Here is an 8,174-nt window from a genome sequence, read left to right as displayed (position 1 = left end):
TTAACAAGCACTCAGGAGGATCCTGAAAGAAGGAGCCCAATGACAACATGCTAAGAATGAGTACCCTACTGCCTATTTTTACCTTATTTTCTTTCTACACACCTTATTTGAAGTATTTGATTGTCATTTTATACAAAAATCTAAACTGAAACTTCTGTTGCTTATCAAATATCACATATTTTAGAAAAATCATTGTAGTAGCAAAAAGCAAGGCATACTGAGTTGAATTTGGAAGCAAAAACACCTGAAATGGTGAAGGTGGGGTATGTAAAGCCAGTGCAGTTCATGCAATGTCTTTAGGGGAATTAGAAAGAAAAAAGCGCTTTCCCTAGGCTATTGAATTTAAAAAAAGAAAAAGAAAAAAAGAATGAAAGTACACTCTCCAGGTGGATACTGCTCATAGGCACGTGACTTATGAAAGGAATATTCTCTTTGAAGGAAGAAAGAGGTATTCCTTCCCTCAGTAGGACATGATCCCACATGAAGACATATGCTTGACAAATGGAGTGAGTTTCTACTGCTGCTCACGGCCTTTGCCAGGCATCCCAATTCTTCACTGTCGTACCCTGGGAACATCGAGGGAGGAGTATAATGAATCAGGATGGAAGAATTCAAAGGAAAGGGTTGTATGCAGATGACTGACATGCTTTAAGTAGTAGAAAGGGTAATTGTATTTATGGAAAAATATGGAAGGAATAGTGAGTGTGTTAGAAACAATGCCACAAAATGTCACTGTAGGAGCTCAGGGAGAAGTTGCCACACTTGACTGTGCAAAGACGATCAATAGATTCAAATCATTATTGAACTAGTATATGATTCTATTAGACACCGTAGTTGCTTCCATTTCTCTCTGGTCCAAGTTACAATACCTATGAAAATCTCACAATAGAAACCTGGTAGGAGCATATTTTAATTGTAGAAAATGCACCTAAAAAGTAATTACTTCCTTTTCAGCTCTGGCTTTGAAAACACAAAAGTATGAATTAAATTCATTTAGCTTTTGTTAATTTGTAGAAATGTTTCTGGCTTTGTAAAATATATTCTTCCTACCTCTTTTCACAATCTTAGAAATAAATGTGTCCCTCACCTAATATTCACTCACTTCAATATGTTCTGTGTATAGCCAGTTGGACTTGTTCATATTTTCCATTTTTCTATATGCTCATAAATTTAAATATATAATTGAAATAAAAACATTTAAAATAGTTTTTATATGAAAAAATATATTTCATGCCATGTTATCTTTCTTTCATTTTTGCTACCTTCTTAAGGATTAAGTGCCTTATTGAATAAAATTTGTTTGGGGCACTGTATAAAAATAAATAAATTAAAATACTATGTATATGCTAGTAGATCATAAACTTTTACTTTTGAATTAGAAATGATTTTTATTTCCCAATTACAAAGGTGATACATGCTCATCATAAAAATTCAGATACTTTGTTTTTTCTGCCATAAAGAAACTTGACTGGGACTCAGAAACAAAAGAATAAAACATTCCCTGATGCAAAGTAAATTAATTAGATATAAATACTAGTTAATTTTTTTGTAATAAATAGGATTGAAAGCATAAACACATGAGCACTGTTTTGTTTTTGCTTTTAGAGCATTTAATGGTCTACAAACACTTTGGCAAACTTTAACATACAGAGTTAGGTGCTATACTCCTACTCCTATTGCTATGTTCTGAGCACTTATTTTCTGCTTCCTAAATTATTACTTGATCTGTAATCAAGTGTGTTCTGACCTGCGATTCAGAGAACATGTTTTTTTGTTTTGTTTTGTTTTGTTTTGAGAAACAGCACACTTTATTGGGAAGCAGACTGCTGCACAGTGACCAACAGACAAAAGCCACCCTATGGGCACTTACACATCATACGCCAAAAGACACAACATTTTTGCTAATAAAAATCAACAAGAACAGGGATTCCTCTGGGCAACTCCCCCAACCTCATCCCTTTCAGGGTTTGAGAAATCTCCCAACCATTTTCCTGATGGCAGCTGTGGTTCACTAGAGAGAGAGCCTCTCAGGGGTGCCTTCCTGTTTCTTATAAAGAACATTTTCTTTAGACTTTTGGAAGTCTTCATTTTTTACTTGCATTCTACATTCTCTTAAGGCCATCAGACCAACTTCTGTACAGATTGCCTTGATGTCAGCACCAGAGAGGTCATCTCTAGTCACGATCAAGTCGTCCAGGTTTACATCATTGGCCAGCGTCATCCTGATTGTGTGAATCCGAAAGATGTGCTTCTTAGTATTTTCATCATGAAGGGGGAACTCAATCTTCCTGTCAATGCAGCCCGGTCTGATAAGTGCTGGATCCAAAGTTTCTATTTGGTTTGTGGCCATGATAACTTTCACATCTCCCCTAGAATCAAATCCATCTGACTGGTTCAACAGTTCCAACACTGATCGCTGAATTTCTCTCTCACTACCAGAATTTGAGTCATATCTTTTTGTCCCAATTGCATCAATTTCATCAATAAACATGATGGACAGCGCATATTCTTCAGCAACTCAAAACAATTCCCGTACGAGTTTGGGCCCATCACCTAGGTACTTCTGAATAAGTTCAGAGCCAACCACTCTCAAGAAAGTGGCTGAGGTTTGGTTTGCTACTGCTTTGGCTAACAAGGTTTTACCTGTGCCAGGTGGACCATAGTGAATGACCCCTTTAGGGGGCTTTATACCCATCTCTTCATAATATTCAGGATGAGTGAGAGGAAGCTCCACAGATTCCTTAATTTCCTGAATTTGGTTGTCCAACCCCCGATACCGGCATAGGTCTCCTGGGGGGCCTTTTCCACCTTCATCACTGTGACCAAGGAATCCATGTTATCCATCAGCACCCCTATCATGGCATGCACCTTGTGGTTGAGCAGGACTAAGCAGCCAGGTTCCAGCAGATCCTTGTCTACAAATGAAAGAATGCTGACATAGCGTTCTGAGCCCACAGATGTAGACACAGTGGCATGATTGTCATTGATGATCTCTTCCAAGGTTCCTACTGACATCGGGGTCCCCCTAAGATCATCCACTTTTGATCTTTCCTCCTCTTGCTTTTCTTCTAATGGTTCCATTTGTTTCTGATTTCTAATGAATTCTTCCTCCATGAGAAGACAGTCTTTAATTCTAACTTCAGTAATTTTAACTGGCACTGAGTGTGAGGTGTCACCAGTGGCAGTTTGCTGGCAGCATATGATCCCTCTGTTTTCTTCTTCTTTTTCCCCACTCTAGTTGGTATAGGAGCTTTGTATTTCTTTTTCTTGTCTTTGTCATCCTTCTTTCCACCTCCAGGACCATGACCACCACTCTGACTTTGAACCATCTTGCCTTGGCCACTTGAACTGCTGCTGCTGGAAGTTCATCCACCCAGAACATGTTATTATGATCTTACAGAACACAGTCTATCTTATAACTTATGTTTTTCTTCTCATAGAGTCTACTTCTAAATTCTTAGAACTTACGTTTGACTGTATGTTCAAAACAAAGTTAGTGCAGTCCATGGTCATTCTTTTTTTTTTTTTTTTAAGCTTCATTTACCACTTCTGTTAGGTTCCTAGGGTTGCTGTAACAACATTGGCTTACAACAACAGAAATCTATTTTCTCACAGTTCCGGAGGCTGAAAATTCAAAAATCAAGGTAGGTACAAGACTACACTTCCACTTCCTCTGAAGCTCCCGTGGTAAAAATCTGATCCATGCTCTTTCCTGGCTTCTGGTGTCACCAGCAATCCTTGGCATTCCTCAGCTTGCAGCTACACCACTCCACTTTCACCTGGCAACATCCTCTCTAGATGTGTCTGTGTCTCTGTATTTCTGTGTCTCCATTTCCCTATGCATATACGGACACTAGTCATTGGATTTAGGGCCCAGCCTAATCCAGTATGACCTCATCTTAACTACAGGCACAGGGGCTAGGATTTCAGCATATTTCTTTGCAGAACTCAATTCAACAAATTATTTTTGTGATGTTTGCTATTGTCTGTCTTCCCTCTAGAAAATTTCTTGACTAATACCTCTGTCGTTTCAAATGTCCCTCTCTTGGTCTTGTCCCTAATGGGAAAAGAGAATAGGATAGAAGTGGGGACAATGGTTCTCAACCAGTGGTGATTTTGTTCCACAGGAAATATTTGGCAATGACTGGAGAAATTTTTGGTTGATGAGGGAGTTGCTGTTGGCATTCCCTGGGCAGGAACACTGCTAAACATCCTGCAATGCACAGGACACCCCACCTTCTAAATTCCCCCAATAAAGAATTATCTGGTCTCAAATGTCAATAGTGCTGAGGTTGAAAAACTTTGATCCAGAAGTTTACAGCACTATTATAACATACATTCTCTCAGATGGCTATCTCACATCTTTATCAGAATGCACATTGCTAGCTGAGAGTGGTGATAAGGAGTTTAGAAGTATAGACCGGGGACTGGTTCTATACAAAACACCTCACCTCACAGCTTGGTCTTTGTATAGCATTGGTTGTCAAGCACAGCTGACAAAACCATCTGGGGAACTTAGAAAAATGACAAAAACTCAGGCCCCACTCTGTTCTATTGAACCAAAATCGATGGTGGATTGCAGAAATCTATCCTTTTGATGTTTACAGTCTAAAGAGTAAGTTGGAGAGTAACAAAACACACAAACAAAACATTGTTAACTTTTCTAGGAAAGGAGGTAGCCTAGGAGGAAAACAGTGGAAAAGAACCATAGAAATGTAGTCTTTACATAACTAAAAAAAAAAGTGTTAAGCAAAGAAAAAACTTCTCTCTTCATTTTTTTAAACTGCAGATTAAATTAGAAATAGACAAGTCTCCATTTTTAGAGAGTGTCAAAGATTAGAGTAGCTGTGTGAAAAGTGGACATACCCCCAGGTACCCATCAGCTTAGTGTAATTCCCCACTAGGGCCGCCTCGAGCGTGGAGTTCCTGGCACCACATTTACTAGAGTACTTCCTGAGTGCCCCATGGCCTTGATACAGGGTCCCTGGAGCCCAGAAGTCTGCTTCCATTCATAGTGTGATTTGACTAACACCTCAAACCAAGACTACTAAAAACGGTGCCTGACAAATACTATGCACTCAACATATATGTGTTAAATAGATAAATAAATACTCTAAAATACAAAGGAAATCTTAATTCTAATAGCCCACCTGACCACTGGAACACAGAATGTTCCAAGTTAGCAAAAGTGCTGTGTTTCCCTCAATCCTGAGGGATCACTCTAGAATAAAGAGTAATCTGTAATAGATAGCATTATTACTGACATGTTCAGCAAGCAAGATGAGTGGGATGTCATATAGTGGAAATGTCTTTCACTGTCTTTATAAATGAATTAACGTATTCTAAGTTGCAATGCACAGTCTCTATTTGCTAATGAGAAAGGCTGGTCCTCTATTTTGTCAGATGATTGAACCTGGTCAACTCAGAGGGTACTGCTGGCTGGACTCTTCCTTTTCCTGTTCCACTTTCCCTTTGCTGCAAATCAGGGCTTTTGGTCCATCTTGGATTGAGTCAAGCAAGGAGAGGATAAACTTTTCTTGATTAAGAGAACTATTAACTAACTAGTTCTGCTAAGCCTGCCTAATATTTAAACCTTCTTTTCCTGGGCACTTGTCTTGGTCCTTCAGATGCTCCCTTTGCACCTCCACTAGGCCAATCCAGTTGGGCTGTTCACATCTCTCACATCAGGCAGCCACCCCCAACCTACCCTCTTGTTTTCTCCTGAATCCATTCCACACAGAACTCTCCCTGTTGAAATTCCCACCACTACTCCAAACATAATAATGCACAAGGTTTCAAAGAACTCCAAGTAAGCTTGCTCCCTCCACTCTGGACCTCGGGAAAATTCATGGGCGAAAATTCATTCGTTCTTTAAGATGCTGTCTTTGGGTCTTTGGTGATAGCGAAGGTTGCATTGACATTCCAGTTCTCTCTCTTTCAGTCTCTCTCCCCTCCTCCGCCTCCCACTCCTTCTCTTCCTCCTTCTCTCTCTGTATCTCCCTCCCTCCCTCCCTCTATCTCTCCCCCTCCCTCTCCCTCTCAATGCTTCATGCTACTAGCTATCATCTCAAGGCTGCCTGTCAATCAGCTTTGCCATGGAAAGAGGTACTCCCTCCTCATTCTTAGTAGGATGGACCTAAGGGCATAGTCAGCAACTCTTCACAATCCACAGTTTAACTTAACCTGTTCTACCTCCTTGTGAATTTGAGAGGCCTCTCACCATCCTAGGACACCTCCTGAGAAGTGTCCACTCAGCAGTCTGGCACATAACTTTGAAATTCCACATCTTTTGAGTCCTGTTGACTAAACTGAAACAGAAAACAAAGAGCCCAATTGTATGAGCATTAACTCAGTAATTAAGAGTCTTCTTATTTTGACAATACACAGTGATTCAGTAACTGTTAAATGGCTATCCTCAGGTTATTTTTCCATTTTTATGTTTAATTTAGAGTAATAATTAAACTAAAAGGTGTATTGACTTTCAGTCATAGCTATGGAAGTTTTGCATGGCCAGGACACCATGTCTTAAAGCCTACCCAGATTTATTATATAATCTCTTGGGTGAAATAGCCTCGAGAGTGCTCAAATCTAAATCTACATCCATAAAACTAAAATAAACATTATTACCAAAATAACTAAAATAAGTGGAACTCAAGTAGCCAATCCACTAATCCAAATAAGTTCATAAAATGAAGCATTGGCAGCATTCCATATAGCAGCCAGAGGTAAGGCAAATTGTGTTAAGATTTGCCTTACCTAATCCTCCAATGTCTCCCAACTGGACCTAGAATGAAATCCTAGGTCCTTAGCATAGCCTGTGAGGCCTTAATGTGATTTGGCTTCTCCCTACATCCAGATCTTTTTTCCTCCTACTTTCTCCTTAAGCCACTTTCTTCCAGATATACTGGCTTTTCATACACCTCTTTGGCTTGTTACTGTTAAGGCCTCAGCACTTTATGATGTTTCCACCACAGTGGTTCTCAACTGAAAGCAATTTCCCTCCTCCCCCATGAGATACTTATCAAGGTCTGGAGACAATTTGGTTGTAACAACTGGACTGGGGAATGGAGGTGCTATCAGCATCTACTGGGTATATACTAAGAATGCTGCTAAACATCCTGCAATCACAGTACAGCCCCTCCAACAAATTATCATCCGGCCTCAAGTGTCAATAGTGCTGAGCTGGAAAACTCCTCTCTCCCTGCAGTAATCTGCCTGCTGATCTTTGTAGGCCTGCAACTTCTCATTCTAGCCTCAGCTCAAGGCTTCAGCAAAATGTTCTTCCAACCACCCAGGCTGACATAGCCCAGATCCCACCCTACCCCTGCTGAGGTCATTACTGTATTATTTTCCTTATTTTAAAGTTTATTGTTTTATTGTCTCATAGTTTATAGCTCTAGAAGGGGGTTGCTTGTTCTTCCTGTCCACTGCTACATACCCAGCATCTGAGCAGAGCAGGGCACACAGTAACATCTATTAGACAGGATATGGATTAGTGAATTCCAAAGGGAAGGGCACAAAAGGGAAGGGAACATAAGAATGAGTTAATAAGTAGCTGAGACCTTTTTTAAGTTGTTTTTTTTTTTTTTTTCAGAAACACTGCTTAGCTAAAGAGGAGGGAGAAAGTTCAATAATTGATTTTCAAAAACAACAGGGAATTTCAGATGCAATGGATTAGAAGATCAAGCTTTGCAATGGCATCACTGATGTTCTAAAGCTCAGAAAACTTGGAAGAGCACTAGAGCACAACCCACATTAATATTACAGTAAAAATAGCATGTTCACAAAATTGGCAACTCGTGCCTCTGCAACATAACTGAGCACGATTGTGAACAAATCTTACTGAATGAGCAGCAAAAAGGGGAAAGCCCATTAGGTTCATCGTGAAGATAGGAGGAAAACCACTTAAAGAACAACGCAGGTGCTGGGAAATTTACTTGCATTTTACTTGGGCTTTAGTCAGTGCATTTGCTGTGAATTAACATCACATCAGTTATTTATGAGTGTCAGCTTTCTAGATCAATTTCTTTCTGATTTGGTACCTGAATGGTAAAGATGGCATCCTTATTCCTCACTAGTTCGATGGCTCAGTCTTCAACCTCTGTGGACTGTTCAACTCAGAGAAGCAAAGACATTACTTTATGCAATCAGAATGCTGCTGAAATAACCACTAT

At 39.7% G+C, this 8,174-nt stretch overlaps 1 pseudogene; it reads right to left on the bottom strand.

The window, feature by feature from the left end:
- Positions 1 to 2,011: 2,011 nt before the first annotated feature.
- LOC115935327 (26S proteasome regulatory subunit 4-like) lies at positions 2,012 to 3,628 on the bottom strand (annotated as a pseudogene).
- Positions 3,629 to 8,174: the final 4,546 nt, after the last annotated feature.

The sequence above is a fragment of the Gorilla gorilla genome, chromosome 6 (genome assembly GCF_029281585.2).
Source record: "Gorilla gorilla gorilla isolate KB3781 chromosome 6, NHGRI_mGorGor1-v2.1_pri, whole genome shotgun sequence".
NCBI lineage: Eukaryota > Metazoa > Chordata > Mammalia > Primates > Hominidae > Gorilla > Gorilla gorilla.
The sequence above is the reverse complement of the archived record's forward strand: the minus strand, read 5'-3'. Positions and strand labels throughout refer to the sequence as shown.